Source organism: Pleurodeles waltl, chromosome 2_1, assembly GCF_031143425.1.
Source record: "Pleurodeles waltl isolate 20211129_DDA chromosome 2_1, aPleWal1.hap1.20221129, whole genome shotgun sequence".
Classification (NCBI taxonomy): Eukaryota; Metazoa; Chordata; class Amphibia; order Caudata; family Salamandridae; genus Pleurodeles; species Pleurodeles waltl.
Window position 1 is genome coordinate 737,928,882 of NC_090438.1, and position 16,593 is coordinate 737,945,474.

The following is a 16,593-nucleotide window of genomic DNA, read 5'->3' on the forward strand; positions in this document are numbered from 1 at the left end:
CTGTAATCTTCATTTATACCTTGTTTTCCATTGTATATTTTGTTTTTCTCTGTATTAAGACACAACTTGTCAGGCAGTGATCAGTTTTAGGAAAAAAACAATAGCCCAGCCCCATGCAGGTCGACATTCCACCAAAAGCTGCTGAGTGGTGATATATTATGTTGTTGATTTTTTTTTTTTTTCTGTCCTCTGGATTTTTGGCTTATTCTCGGGTAACATTACCGATTAATAATGTGTTCCTGTTCCGTAAGAATGACCTATCTATCTTACCTAAGAATGCGTTAAAATCTACAACACAGCAATACACAAATTGAAGTCACATATCTATATAAAAGTAAATATTCCAGGAAGGAATTAATTGAAAATGGCTCCTGTAGAGGGACGTGGTTTAGTCTTACTTACTCACCTCAAAAGTACGTGCCTCGGATATACTTTTCATAATCCATATGTATTGGTTGCAGCAATGTCAGAGGATTATGCCGTTTCCTGAACCTGATTGAATAACTAAAAAATAATCAACATTTACAGTGTCAGTGACTTTTCATGCTACCAAGTGATAGTTGGTGATTAAATTACAAATTGTGGCAAGTTATAATTTGTTTCAAACACAGCAATTTGTTTGATTAGTTTAAAAATTGTTGTATGGATCCTCATTATTATCTTCGTGTGCAATCATTTTTTACGTAAATCTAATAATGGTTGTCACTTGTTTGAATTTCACACTTGTGTTTTTTGTGGTTGGTAGGACACAATTAGGAATTAAAGATGTGTTTTTCATTATAATTAGGGCTCCCAATTTTATGGTGTTTGTTGTTTTAACAATTCTGTCGTATTTATTCATATTTATTTTTTGGCCAACTTATTGGTATTTATCTATATTTATTTTGTGTTTTGAGATAAAATTGGAGTCGTAAAATGGTGTATTTCAACATTTATTCAATTGATAACCATGCACTCCTACTTTGCATGTTGCGCTTTAGCAAATTAAGCAGCCAAATATAACAAAAACTTCATCCACAGGTAAATATTACCATTATACTACATATCTATGTTAACATATGCCTGTATTTAAGGAAATGCTACCCTGTTTTTGACACCTTATGCTGTCCATCTGCTCAGCTGGTGGCCTAGAATTCACAAATAACAAAATAGTCACTCACAAGACGCACAATTTTCCACATTTTTCCACCTTTTCTTATAAAAGTAAATACAGACTATAAACACATTATTTTCTGTCTGTATTTATCTGTAAAAATCAATAAAAACTGAAAACTGGGAGCCTTAATTATAATGTTATTAGTGTCAATGCATTTTGGTTGGTGTTGATTATTTAATAGGCCTTTTCCAGCAGTAAAATGGACCTAGTCTAACAAGAAAATATAGTGATTATTACAAAGTGTATCTTATTTGAAAGGTGCAGTTTCCTAAACCAGTATGATGTCTGTAAAAAGAAGCACAAGAGAATGCCTACTCTGTATTCCCCTGTATGATCACTGAAATCATATGAATACACAAAATAAATGCTATTAGTACTCATGCTTGTTTGTAGCTCGTGAATAATTTGTTTTATATAGCTATAAAAAATGTTTTCCTTCTGTATATCAGTGTGTTACTTTAGCTTCTGCGTGGTATGGGTTGGTGTGACTTTTCCATGAAAGGTCACATTTCACCTGTTCCCGTGCTCTTACAATATGCTAATGTAACTGTAGTAACCTGGCAATAGTGGGGGTCCTGCTATAGGGTTAACTCTCAAGCTTATACCTTATGTATTTATGCGACCTCCATCCTTGGTACTGCAAGTTGTTTCTTATTATCCAGTTTCCTCCTCCTAAATTACCTCCCCTGCAGTAATCTCTCACACAAAAGCACGAGTCAGATGGAGGGCCTGCAGTGGTTACATATACTGCTCATGTGGCAGGGGATCAGAGATAATTAACAATATGAAATTACAGGGGAAGGGGAGTTGTTGTCTGCTTTGTAATGCTGTTCCAGGTTTAACTTGGTTTTTGGCACCGTCCATCTCTTGAAGTGGTCTTCTCACTTAAGTAAGCAGTCACTAAGGCCCTCATTACGAGCTTGGCGGTACCCAGCATGTTGACGGTCGTACCGCTGACGGCCTGGCGGTAAAGACCGCCAAATTATGACCATTGGGGTCTTGCTAACAGTTTACAACCAATACACTGCCAGCACGGTAAGGTTGTCACAGACGGGGGTAGGCACCTTCAGACTGGTGGGGACCATGTTTCTGCTGGACACATTACGAGGCTGCACACCTCCAGGGTTTTCGCCGTGGTCACACCGCCACAAAAACCCTTACAGAAACCAACTCAATAAAAGGAGACACTCACCTTCAGGAACACACACACGTTCGGAGCCGCCATGGAACCAGAACTCGAAGTCCTCCCACTGCTCCTGCTTGCACTACGACTCCGGAACCAGCGACTGCAACGTCGTAGACAACAAACGTAAGTACACCCACCTAGCACACACTGGAGAGAAAGCCATTAGAACACACGCACACACAACACACACAACACACACAGCCTGTATGGCCAGCGACGGCCACACACGCAACCACACACGCAACCACACACCCATACCAACACGCACACACAAACCACACGCACGCACACCAAAAATACACACACCACAGCCAACTCACACGTGCCAGCCACACACCACCCTGCACACACACATCGCCACCACTGGCTACCACACACAAACACAACACCACAGAGTCACACAATGACATCACAACCGCAACTACACAAAAATGTTGGCAAGCCAATGCACTGCACACTCACACATGACAACACATACTGACAACAACACGAATGGCAACTCGCAACTAATCAGCACCATCACACACCCATACAACGTACAATATGTCACACCACGGCCACACAACGCGTATGGCATAGCCATCACTACATACATGGATGCACACAGAACGGCACACAACACCACCACCGCAACCCATCACAACATGAACAATACACAATATAGGTACACACAAGCATGTAACTATGCAATCATATCCCACACACAATACACACCCATCACAGCGGGACTGATGGCAGAGCCTCATACACACACACATACAGGCCATGCACAGCAGCACACAAAACCAACGCACACACGTGTCTCTCTCACACACACACACACACACACACACACAAACTAAGGACCACAAACACAAATCCGACATGGAGAAATTTAGAAAGGATGAGTAGTGTTCGATGGATGCCAACATCTTGTTGGCCCAGATGTATTAAATTGTGTAATTAAGAAATTAATATGAACTATGTACAAAATAGGCCATAGGCCACTCCAATGTCCGAGGTGCCAAAGTCACATTAGGCACCTCACTGTGCCCCAACAGATAGTCACCCATCCAGCATAGCATCTTCCAGCACCTGCGGGTGGTGACTGCAAGTATTGTACATATGCTGCATGTGGGGATGTCGGTGGTTGTGGTGTGTGCGGATGTGGTAACTGGGGTGGAAGTCTGATGTTGTGGTGACTGTGGGTATGATGAGAATGGTGGCTGGATCTACAAATGAGGATGTGCTGGCTGCAGGAGTGTCAGGTGTAGTGTCTGCAAAGGATGGGGTGGTGGGGGAGTCTGTGAAGGGAGTGGATGTTGTTGTGTCTGTAGGTGGGTGTTGTCTGGGTGCATGTCGGTGGTGTCTTTTGGTGCTTGTGTTTGTCAGTGCCAACAGTGAGTGTCTGTTGAGGTGGATGCATGCCTGTGTGAATGTGTGCTCTGGATGAGTGTGGGGAGAGGGGTTTGGGATTGGGAAGAGGTAGGTGGAGGCGGATGGTAGACAAATGGACACTGGCTGCGGCCAATGAGGAGGCCAGAGTCTGAAAGGATCTCTGAAGGTCAGCCAGGGCACCGTGAATGCCTTCCAGAAACGCATTGCTGTGTTGGACTTGAGCTGACAGTCCTTGGATGGCATCCACAATGCTCGACTGACTGACAGAAATGGGCCTTAAGAGGTCAATAGCCTCCGCACTGAAGGCAGCAGGGCTGACTGGGGCAGGAGCAGAGGTGCCTGTGAAGAAGGAGATGCCCACCCTCCTGGGTAAGGGGGCACGGATAACTGGATTGGGAGCTACAGAGAAGGCGGTGCTAGTAAGGGAAGTGGCAGACAATGATGGTGCTGGGGTGGTCCCAGATGGGTCTGCCACCACCATGGAGTGTCCACTGGAGGAGGATTCCGAAGATGAAGGGTTGGATCCGCTCTCCCGTGTGGCACTCCCCTTGTCTTCCGTCCCACTGGGTCCCTCGGTGTCTGTGGTGCCACCTTCCTGGGTCCTGGTGGCTGCTGCTTCCCTACTCACCTGTGACCCTGCTCCTTCACCAGAAGTTGCTGATGTACACAATAAGGGAGAGGGAGAGAGGGGGGGAAATGGTTAACATACACCTCCCATTGACACAGCTAAACATGTACATGTGTCACAATACATATCATGGCTAGGCAATCTTATTTGCAAAGACACATAACCTACATCATGTCATTACATGTCACTACTGCCCACACCGGTCTGCCACCCCTCACACCTATAGCAAAACCTAAGTAGGACAGCACTACTAGACTCGTCCCCATGATGCCAATCTTTGCCCTCCTAAGCTGCCACAACCCAACAGCCAAGCAAAACTGTAAGCGTCACAGGCCACTTGATGTGTCACCATCTATCCATGTCAACATGATGTAGGCAGTCACTCAGCAATGCAGCAGAGGACAAGCTAGGGGCTTTGTAATAGATGCCATATACACACCACAGTGACTCATCAGGGAACTCCCAGGGTGATTTCCAGCAATGGCATTGACGGGTGCAGCACAGCTAACACTGTTTGTGGATAGTGGATAGACCAGTACCAACCCATGGTATGGAAGGCCACATCCCCACAATTATTGCTCCTAGGAATAGATCTATGTCAGGCCTCACCAAATCAGCATGTATCGGTATCCCAGTTTGCCAACCTACACATACTCTACAGTCAGCAGATCACCTATATAGACCTAGTCAGTTCTCAGGCCAATACCCCTGTCCCATGAAGGCCAGTTCTGTGGTAGAACTATGATTTCAGCCCCACTATCTGTCTATACCAGAAACAATACATGATTTACATAGTCTCAGTGATGAAAGGAGAGTCACACAGTCGCATATACAGGTAGCCTACACAGATGGCAATGGACTGACACCTCAGATCCACTAATGCAGATGGATGGAGCTGCTGATTCACAATGCTTAGGGTGCTCCTGACACTCACATCCATCGTATGGCCAGGATGGAGTCACACATGTGCCTATGTCATTAATGCATCTCCACATCACAGATTTGGAGAGGTATGAAACAGGGAGATGTAGATCCACTGACAATAAAGCAGTACAGAGGGAGGGGTGCCTGAGGCCTGTGGTTCCCCTGGCAGGGCCTCCATTCCACTAGCTGCAGCAGAGGCCATGGTGGCATTGTGGTATAGTTGATATGCTCCCAGGACTTCGGAGATGTCTTCCTGGCCAGTGGCCTCCCTTGGCTGCCCCGTCCTCTGGCACACATGTTCCCTCCCATGTCCCCTGCCCCTATGTGCCTGGGCCCCTGGCACAGTATGCCCACTCTGTTTCACCAGGACTTTTATTGTCTTGAATGTGAGGGGTGGACTCAGGTCCCTGTACTGTGGGGCACACAATAGATTAAACAGTCCTTGGGACACAGGTTTGGTGACAAAGGATTGGCTGAGATGTGGTTGCCCCAGGGTGGGAGAAGTTTGATGTGGGCAGGGTGAAGCAGGGAGTGGCAGACTGACCAGTGGGTCCTAGATGGGCTAGGTAGCTCATCACTCTCCAGACATCTAGCAACGTTGTCCTCACTGGGACCTTCATCCCGAGGAGGGCTGGCAGTCTCTGGTAACCTCTCTATGGTGGCTGTGGCAGAGGTACCTGTGAATGGAGTGAGAGAGAGTTAAATGTTGGAGGTGTATATGGTTGTCTTATGCATACAGTGGCTTGACTTGATTTCCAGCAATGGCATTGACAGGTGCAGCACAGCTAACACTGTTTGTGGATAGTGGATGTAGACATGTGCACCATGCTCCTTGCGGTTGTTGTGACTCAGGCTTGGCCACTTTAACTCGGTGGGTGGGTTGTGTTCCTGTGTGATGGTTCACATGACTGCTTTGCCCTGTTAGCTGGTCAGCATTCTGGCTTGGTATATGTGATTGGGAATGGCTGTACATTGCATCATGGTGTACAGATGGAAGGGAGTATGTGTGTATGCAAGGTTGTTTGTCCTGTCTGTGCCTGTTGTGCATGGAGTATACCTTCTTACTTTCAAGGCCAGGATTAGTCCATTTCAGTAGGGCTGGATTAGTGGCCCTTAGAATTGCTGACAGTGCTGTGGCTGGGCACATTTGGCATTGTGTAGTGCCATTGCATTGCTGTCATTGACCTTTGGTGGTCCTCAGTGGAAGCACCCTGTCATTGTAGGTAGTGCAGTAGTCATACATACATGCAAGGGGTGTAGGGGTGTGAAGTGACGCGCACGTTGCAGGTTTTGATGTGGGTGGGCTGGAGCATTGTGGGAGTCGTAGCGATTGTACTTGGCAGTGCTATTCCTGCACTTGGAAGGGAAGTATGTGAGTATTGGGGGTGGGTGGTAGTGTGGCATTCAGGAGAGGGGCATTAGGTGACTTGATGGGAGGTGTGGTGGGAGAAGGAGTGAATTGGGGAGTGTTTGGGTGGTGGGGAAGCATGCCGGACAGGACAAATTAGTGCCAGGGGAATGTTAGTTACTCACCAGAGTCCAGTCCTCCAGGAATTCCAGTCAGGCCCTCAGGCTGTCCAAGACCTCCTCCCATGCTGGGATCTCTGGGGGAGGATGTGTGTGGGGGAGGGGGGCATTGCCAGTCTTCAGTACTGCCAACTGGTGCCTGGATGTCTTGGAACGCACCTTCCATAGGTCATCTCACCTCTGCCCGATGTCCTTCCTTGTGCATGGATGGGTGCCCACAGTGTTGACCCTGTTGACTATTCTCTGCCATAACTACATTTTCCTGGCTATGGAGGCTTGCTGTACCTGTGCTCCTAAGAGTTGTGGCTCTGTCCTGAGGATTTCATCAACCATGACCCTCAATTCCTCGTCAGAGAAGCGTGGGTGCTTTTGACTGGACATGGTGGTTTTGTTGTGGGTGGGGGTGGGTGTTGTGAGTGTAGGATGCAGTGTTGGGTGCTTGGTGGGGTGGGGGGATCATGTTGTGAGTGCTGGTAGATTGGTGTGTTTGTGTGTAGTTGTGAAGTGTGTATGGCGAAGGGTGGTCCAGTTGTGTGGCGAGTGTGTAGTGTATATGTGCCTCTTGTGTGTAGGTGCTAGGTTTGTGATTGTGGCTGCTGTCCCTTCGCGTACTGTGGTGTTTTGTCCCAAAGGCTTGTGGATTGTGTGGGGGTGTGTTATATAGTGCAGTGTGTGGGTTTGTCTGGTGTGTGTCAGGTGTGGGGTCTTTGAACTGTCCAATGTTCTGACAGGAGTATGTTCAGTCCGCGGCGGGTCGGACCACCAGTGGTTTTTCACCATGGAAGGACCTTTGTGCTGATTTGTGGATCCTAATGTGGTGGGCGGAAGTTTGTCAGCGTGGCGGTGCTGGTGGTGGAACAAAATGTTTCCCGCCCACCAGTGTCCTGGTAGTGTCGGATTTGTGGCTGTTTTTTGGTGGTCTTCATTGTGGACTCTTAATACGACAGGCAGGATACCGCCAACACTGGCGGTCTTGGCAGCCGCAACCACTGCAGTCTTGCCAAAGGACTGCCAAACTTGTAATGAGGGCCTGAATGCTTTTATCTTGCTGCAGCTTCTTCTGTTTGTAGACATCAGATGCAGGCTGGGATAGAGCAAGTGTCTGTTCATCTATATGGTGTATTCACATCATCTTTTCTTTATTGTCGGAAGTCTATTGGCATGTGTGAAGAAAATGTTACTGGAAGACGCAAGATACGTTCTATATATGTAGTGGGATATTTGTGCCCATTTTGCATGAACATTTGTGCACTGATATTTGTAGGTTATACTGCAGTGTGTCATTTGGTGGCCACTCAGATTTTCAAAAACCACCTACAGTTATTTTATTAGTGAATTCTTACGAGCGTCAGAAAAAAATGCTGTTTAGGTGCACTGATACATTTTGATTATAATATTAAATGTGTAATTCTTCTAATTCATTAGTGAATGAGCCATGTAAACATAAAAATTAGGTGTGCTTCTTTCTCTATAAATGTGTTTGAAATTTCCACCTAATATTCTTTTTAACTTGTTTCAAAGAATTCCAGCTGATATGTTGTAGAGACCAGGATTGGACCGGTCTATAGGACAGTCAGGCTGTGCCCGATTGGACATGTCTGAGAGATCAGTGTGTGGGCCGTTTTTATGGTCTGGCTTGAGAACACAGCTGTCGACAATTGTGTGCGGATCACTAGAGAGGGGTTGTGCCTTTGTCCACGTGTTGGGAGCCAGAAGTACATATTTTGATTGAATGGAAGTTGTGTGCTTTCACAACAAAAGTGTTTGCCCTCCATGCAGCTGTGATTTTTGTGTATTTATCCAGCTGCCTGAGCTTGAACTTTTAGGGGCACACACATGAGATTATAAAGGTACTAAAGTGTTTCAGACAACTAGAAAGTGTATAGTGTTTTTCTCTGGAAGCAGCACAGATGGGATTCAGGCAGTCATTAACGTACATCAATATTTATGTCTGTCTTTAAAATTCAACTGTGACCTCACCTTATCTAATACATATCTGTCCCCATGCTATTTACTTGTAATGCTTCAAAATACTATGCATCATTCCTTTAAAGTCAGACCTATTGGTGTTGCCAATGCTTGTTTTAGCAGTTTGAGTAGCTGTTTTTATGGCCAGATGAGCCATTTTTTAGCCACAAACATTTCCTGCAGCACAAACAAATCTGTGCATTCTCCCATTCGTTGCATGACACTCATATAGCTGGTCTTTACAAGTTCAAACTTAGTCTAATATGCAAATGTGGGCCACTTTTGTTTTTTTAGCTATCTGGTTCGCTAATGGGAGCCACTTTTAGTTTGGTGCCCGGCCCTCTTTTGGTCCCAGTCCGATTGTGCTAGAGACTCCTATGTTCGATCAAAATGTACTACAGAGCATTCATGGTTTTACATCTTAACTTAGACTTGTGCTATGTTATGCACTTCTTCTCGGCTTATATAGTCACCTAATGTAGAACATTCCACATGGACATATAATTCCATAAATAATGTGTACGTTTTTGACTCTGAAAATGAATTTAACTACTGTTTCTTCTCCGTTTGTTTAGTCACCCTTATATAGAACAGTTCACAGCGTCACTTTTAAGCGAGTTTGTATGCATGTACAATTGTAAACATGCATGCTATGAGTGAGACATCGTAATGGAGATCAGTGAGATCCATTCTAGGTTGCCTAGCACAAGATAGGAAGGGGTGAGGTCTATGCTGTCAGACAGTGGCAGTGTACTGCTTGCATTCTTGTGGCTGGAGGGAGGAAACCCAGATGCACAAGTGAAGGATGAAGACGGAGCTGCCTTTAGAAATAATGTGATCTATTTGGTTCGCAACTAGCAGGTGATCAGTTTTCCTGAGCGCTTTCATTTAGTGCATGGTAGGGCTAAGGGCTGGAACTACAGACTTTATGGTAAAAAATAAATACTTCTAGGTGAGGTTTGCCCTTTTGTCTTTCCCTGATTACTTCACTTTGACAGATGACAGCCATATGTAGAAACCTTGTACCCCATTTGTGCCTTTATTGTGGATGCCCCAGGATGGTGACAACCCCAGTGATACCTGCATTGAGCAGGCTCATTTTAGACAAGAGTGTCTCTGAAGAACAGCCTTGAGAGGACACTTGAAAGAAGAACCACTCTCATTTAATTCTACAGTTTGAAACAGTGGATCCACATCCCCCTGTCTAGAGGTTGTGTATAAAAGTCAGACTCAAACTGTTAGACCTGTCAGCCTTAGGGTGGTCTTCCCCAAAACGTTTTGTGTTCCTTCTCCATGTTTTCTGCTATCGTTTTTTGTTGGTCTTAGGACTCTGCGCACTTCACACTGCTAATCATTGCTAAAGTGCTTGTACTTTCTCCTGTCCTGTACCCATCTGGCATATTTACTTTATTTGCAATTCCCTAGTAAAGTGGTACTATGTGTGCACAGGGCCTGTAAGTTAAATGTTTCTAGTGGGCCTACAGCACTGATTATGCCACTCACTTAAGTAGCCTTTTAAACATGTCTGGGGCCTGCCATTGCAGCCTGTGTGTGCAATTTTAAACTGCCACTTCGACCGGGTCAAATAAACCTTATACATATCCAAAAACCTTCCTTTGTAATACATATGTCACCCCTAGGGTAGGCCCTGAACAGCCCAGAGGACAGGGTGCAGTGTATTTAGAAAGCAGAACATGTACTTTAAAGTTTTACATGTCCTGGTAGTGCAAAACCCTTAAATTAGTTTTTCACTCTTGCAATTCCTACTTCCCCCAAAGGATAAAATTGGAGTTAACTTATTACATTTAATAAGCTGTAACTTCCAAATTGGAACAATTAACCCATTCATGTTTGTTGTCCTTGGAATTCTAATGAACTATCCTATTTTATGGTAAAGTCTGATTTTAAATTACAATTCTGAAAAAGCAACTTTTAGAAAGTTGGCATTTTCCTGCCTTAGCCATTTGGTGCCTGCAGCCTGTCTCTGGGTCACATGACTGGGTGTAATTTGCAGGTAGGCTTTCTGTATTTCTCCTAGGCAGCCACACACAAAAGAGAGCATAGATGTCCCTGGATGGGCCATCACTTGCAGGATGGGAGGGTGAAGCTGGGCACCGCCCTACTCACACTTGAATAGGCTGTCTTGCCTCCATAAAAAGGGCTGCATACCGGCTGTAGTTAGTCTGGAGTCAGGGTAGGGGAGGCAGGAAACCTCTGCACTTCAAAGGTAAACCTTGAGAAGCTTCTCCCACTTTAAAGGAGGCATCTAGTGTAAATATTGTACCTCAGACACCAACTCCTCAGTACACCTCTAGACCTGTGGAGACTACCACGAAGAAGAACTGCTGTGCTGCTGAAAGTAGTGCAACTCTGCTGGACTACTGTCTTGGTGGACTGCTGCTTTGCTGGATTGCTGTCCTCCTGCCAGAGTCAGAGGGATTTGGACCTGCACATGAACCCTGGGCTCCCATAGTGATTCCAAGGGCTATCCTGCGGGCCTCCTGTTCAGAGCCACGGGGGCATAACAAGCTCCAACCACCTGAACCAGCACCCTAACCCAGCTTGAGCAAGCACCTGACCCTCAAGTGGCTCCACCCAGGTCCTGGACATTTGGCGTGGCCTCAGAGAGGCTCAATTGAAGTTTTTGGGCTCATCGTGACTGTGAATGGTCCTGTTGCACTTTCTTTCTTGCAAAGATGGGCACTGAGCTGGACATTAAATGTATTATGTCTGTTGGTTGATTGTTGAGCTCTGAGCTCGAACACTCTGACACTACTTCCATGAGTAACCTTTGAGTGTTTGACCTCATTACCCCGAGAGTCAAGTCCTAAAGGGGGTGTACTTGCCCCAGTTTGCCAAGCTATTTTAGGACTGGCCCCGGGACACCAGTGTCTAACGACCTTCAATGCCACAGTTGGGGCCCAGTGCCCCATGAATCCCCACCCTCCCGAATGGAGTCTGACACTTGGACACCTTGTGTTATGGTTTTGTACAGGGTTCAGCAGAGGGTGTTCCATCTTCATCTTGTATGTTATAATGTATGTTTTCAGTTTTAGAAATCATATCTGTTGAGTCTCCAACAAAAGATTTGTTTTGTGGAATAAATAGTTTCAAGAAACAGTGTATATGTTTACAGTGTTTCCAGAGAGGACCCACACCCAGGCATGTAGATTTCCTATAGCCCCATGCCCACGACATTTTGTTTGGGGTCAATGTCAACAAGTTTTTATATTTATTTTGTCTTTGGACAAGTAGGCCTAACCCCTGCAGCACAAACCCTTTGGCTGCCAGTTTACTGTACCACATTATGGATCAGGGAAGGGTATTGTCAGTAAAGAAAACATTTGTGTCCATATATTAATGCTGTTCGAACTAGTATTTATGGTTTATTAATGCAAAGACTTTATTATTAGGGTGAGCGCATGCTAAGGAAATGTAGTAAGCTCAGAAGGCACTTGCATAGTTGAATATGAGGCTACGTATAATGCTACGCGAATGCTCTCTGATTAGATGCAAATATTTGCAGATGCTTGAAAGCAATATTGAGGTTTTTTTTTTATTTCAAAATCAAAACGTTCATTAAAAAAATTGCCATGAGGAAAAAAGTTTTGCTAAGCTGCTGTGAAATTTTAGGCACCATTTCTTTGAAGAACCATTTAGTAAAATATGATGATGCATGCTAGTATTTGTAGAAAATATATCCATAATTGAAAAATCAGTGTGTCCAGTTTCAACAAGATTAGGGAAACATGAAAATAAACCAGCATTGTTAGTCAGTAGGTTTGACACTGGTATTCAGCCTTTTGGTTTTGCCAATGTTTATCTTGTTTTGACATGATTTTTCTAAATGTTTATTGTTGTGGGAACTACTGGGCCCTCACTATTCAACCAAACATTGGCAAAAGCAAAAATATTTTTTGGTCTCAAAAAGCACACATTGCCACAGAAGTTCCTGGTATTGAACCAAATTACTTTGTGTTCCAATATGCACCTTGAGAAAAGAGCACAATGCTGTTGCTCACAGTGAAGCCGGCCAGTAGACGGAGAGAGACAGAATTGTAATAAAAACAAAAGGTCTCGGTTAATACCAGACCTATTTAGGGGCCCAATTCTTAAAGGAAGTCACAAAAGTGCACCCATGGTATATGTCCTTGCATTCATGCAGATTTACAACTCATAAATTACCAAGAATATACAGAAGTAGTCAAGGAAATGGTATTCCTAGAAAATATTTGTGAACTACATTTTAGCTCAAGCCAAGATGTGCGCCTGAAATTGCTCATGTGAAAATATGTTGAACATTTGCAAGTTCACTTTCCCTCCAATTACTTTTTTTCCCCAACTTTAAGTAATAAATGCCCAAGCGTTCTCAGTATTAGAGAAAAGCTGCAAAAAACAAAACAAAAACGAAAACATGCATGATCGTAGGTTTGCACAGAGTCAAAAGGACAGTCCAAACCTGGAACTATTTCTTGCTGCTCCCTGCAGCCTCAGTATGTACATCTGTGGATAATAAGGTATTTTCTTGTATTCAAACCCTACTAAAGTATGAGCCCTGGCATAATCAGAGAGGCTATTATCAGAGCCCTTATATAATGACATTGCTGCCTTGGTTTTTCATCGCACCAATGGGCAAGTGGACTTCGTTACAGGACAAGTAGGTTTACGAAGCAACTTGTCCAATGGACAAGTAGATATTTCATTCAATTCCACACCCCTGCACACCCTGGTGTTATTGGCCACCAAGGTGGATCTTAGTGATTTTATTTTTTGGTAGACTCTTGGGGGGGTAAAGTGGGCATTTGAATTATCCAGATACACATTTGCTTTTTGAGTAAAGTAAAATTTGCTTGTAGCGCTATGGATGTTAGCTCCAGAAATCTTGTTTTTAACTGATGACTGAGATCTCCCTATTTGTTTACAGTCATTTAGCTGTCCACCTCTGACTATGCCTTGGCTGAGATTGACCGGCTTAATAATAATTTCAGAAGTTTTGCCTAGTTCTCTTATGCCTTTAAATTCCTGCTGGGATTACTTCGATTACATTTCTATTTTTTCTGCCTTCATCTGTTTTTTTTAACCCTGCCTGGATCATATTTGTAAAAGCCATTACTGATCGTGGTTAGCATTTGTTGGTGGTAAAAATACAACTTTATTGTGGCCTGTTGTGTCAGGCATGGGTTCTAATTCAGTCTGGCTAATTAACGCTTTGAGGTGTATTTGCATCAGATCTGTCTGCAGATCGACTGATTTAGGCTGAGGTGGGTACAAGGGAAAGACCTTGGCTTATAACTGCAATCTCCTTTTGTGTGGTTGTGTGTTTGGAAAGCTTTTACAGCAGTGCCTGTACAGTTTGCATTAGAGAAGTAAGCTAAAATCAATAACGACGACTAAACTAGCTCTCTCTGTACTAGCTCTTTATTTAATTTCCTTTCTGGGTGCATTTACTTTCATATAGTAATTTACTCCAGTGCCCATATGACCAAAATGGTACCCTTAATAGATTATTACTGCCTTGCGTATCAATGTCGAATAGACTAAGAACATACATAAGGTAACTATTGGATGGCCTTTGTGAAAACCAGGTATCATTAGTGTGGTTTAAATTACTTCAGCTCTAGACCTGTAAAGCTGTGACCTATTGATTTTAGATGATTCAAAAAGCTTAGTAAATGTCTTACCCACAAATTATGGCAGTCAAGTCATGTAGAGGACACGCTGTTTTCTTGAGTTAGGCATTTTACCAATGCAATGAACGCAATTGTGCTATGCCGTTATCTGGGTGGTCACTCAAGTCCTTTTGAATCTGGAGAGTTTGAGTCTCTGATGTGACAAATACCTCACCACCACACTATTTTACTTGAAGAGTCTGGGATATTCCACTTTACTGGTAGTAATGAAATTGGGGACAATTAACGCCCCCCACCCACAGTTGTGATGCGGTGGTTAGAATATGTTTATTCTTTGATGATTAATAACCAGAAGTAGACCTCCTATTTAGAACTGAAAATCTCTGAAACCAATTCCTAGTGCAGGAAGGTTGTCTGAGAAGATATCTGTATTTTTCACAATGAGGGCCTCATTCACTTTATAGACATATGCTTTTGAACAGATTTGCACATTATGGATTTTTACAAAAATTCCTCAGGCTACACCAGTGAAGATTTATGAAAATTGTAGATCGCTTCCCTCCCCCAGCCATACATCTACCATAAATGCCAACAGATCCCATTCTGGTAGGAGACTCCCAATGTTTTAAACCAAATGGTTTTATTTATCCCGTATAAAATTACCTCTGCTTCAAATTAACCCAATAGTGGAGAAAACTCGCCATTTTCACTTTTTTTTGTCTCCCTCTTTCCAGTTTCTAAATGTTGTCGTGTATGGTCTACTGCCCTTATTTTCTCCTGAGCATTTTCTTACTCGTTTGTACAAGGTTCGCAGAAGTAGGTGTGATGGAAATGCACATTTCCTTTCATCCATCTTATGGCTATGGAAAATCTGCTGTTGGGAATTTTCCACAGAAGTAAGGACCATCTCTAAGCATTAATATCTGTATCTTCCGATTCTTTTTGTCCTGATTTGTCATTTGTACTTGCTGATGATAAATAATGTACATGTGGCCAATACTTTTGTAATTGGTACCCGATCTTTTGTTTTTATGTATTCATTACAAAACCAGCTGTTGTCATTAACATTTTTCTATGCTGCTTAGAATACTTTCCCAATCAGTTCTCAGAATTTCCTTTTCTGGCATTTTGTTTATTTAATGGTGTGTTCCCTGCCATTACATCTGGCGTCATGGGATAAGATGGTGTTTTGGGGAAAATAGCATCTGGTTGTACATTTATTCGCACTAGCTCAGCTCCTTTATTTAATCCAATGTCCATTCCAGTCACATCCCACACTTCAGCTCTGACCTTCTCAATTAGTACCTTGGGCAAATGGTTTGATACTAACGTAGGGAAAAATTCAGCTGTTTTTTTAATGCATGCTTGAATTCTACATCCTCATCATCATGTATTTGAAACTCAATTCCATCCGGAGTACAGCTGATGGTGCAATTTAACTTGCCCAGTACGTCTCTACCTAACAGGTTAATCGGACTGAAATCACAAACTACAAACTTGTGTTTATCTTCAAATGATCCTATTTTTACTGGAATATCTTCTGAAATTTGATTGGTAACTAACTTGTTTGCTACTCTCACTGCTTGTATTACTCTTCCCGAGAGGGGCAGGTCTGGCACTTCCGCTGTTCTCACAGTGTAAGGGGTTGCTCCTGCGTCTATTAAAAATGCCACTTGGTGGCCATTTACATTTCCATCTAAGTATGTCCCACTCTGGTCTACCACTAAGATTGCACTAAACATGCAATTTGCTTCATCTCTCTGGCGTCTTCATTGGGACGTGCCAAAATTCAGAGTCTCATTTTCATCAAACATTGTATATTGTTGCATTTACTCAGGGTTTTGCACCACATTTCGTGTCATCATATGTAATCCTAGGCAACTGATTTTGAATAAACCGAGCTCCATTCTCAACAGGCTTTATCGCAGGGGCTGTGGCATAGGCAAGATTTTATTCCGATTTTGTACTGGGGCTTTGTTACCTGAATGACATCATGCATCTGATTACCTTGATTCCTATTTGGATTAAATCTGCATTCCTGCTTCCAATGCCCCACCTTATTACACTCATGATAAGCAGTTGTTTTCTTTAGCGTCGCAACATCAACACCTGTACCTGAGTCAATATAAACACCACTTCCTCTTCCAGGTGTACTTCTGTTTGAATTCTGCTCGCCATCACTCCTCTCTTTCCCTGA

At 43.6% G+C, this 16,593-nt stretch overlaps 1 protein-coding gene across 1 annotated transcript in view; it reads left to right on the plus strand.

Moving 5' to 3' along the window:
- The window catches only part of LYRM4 (LYR motif containing 4), a 450,340-nt gene that overhangs the window by 76,292 nt on the left and 357,455 nt on the right, over positions 1-16,593 (plus strand). The gene's annotated exons all lie outside the window — the stretch shown is intronic.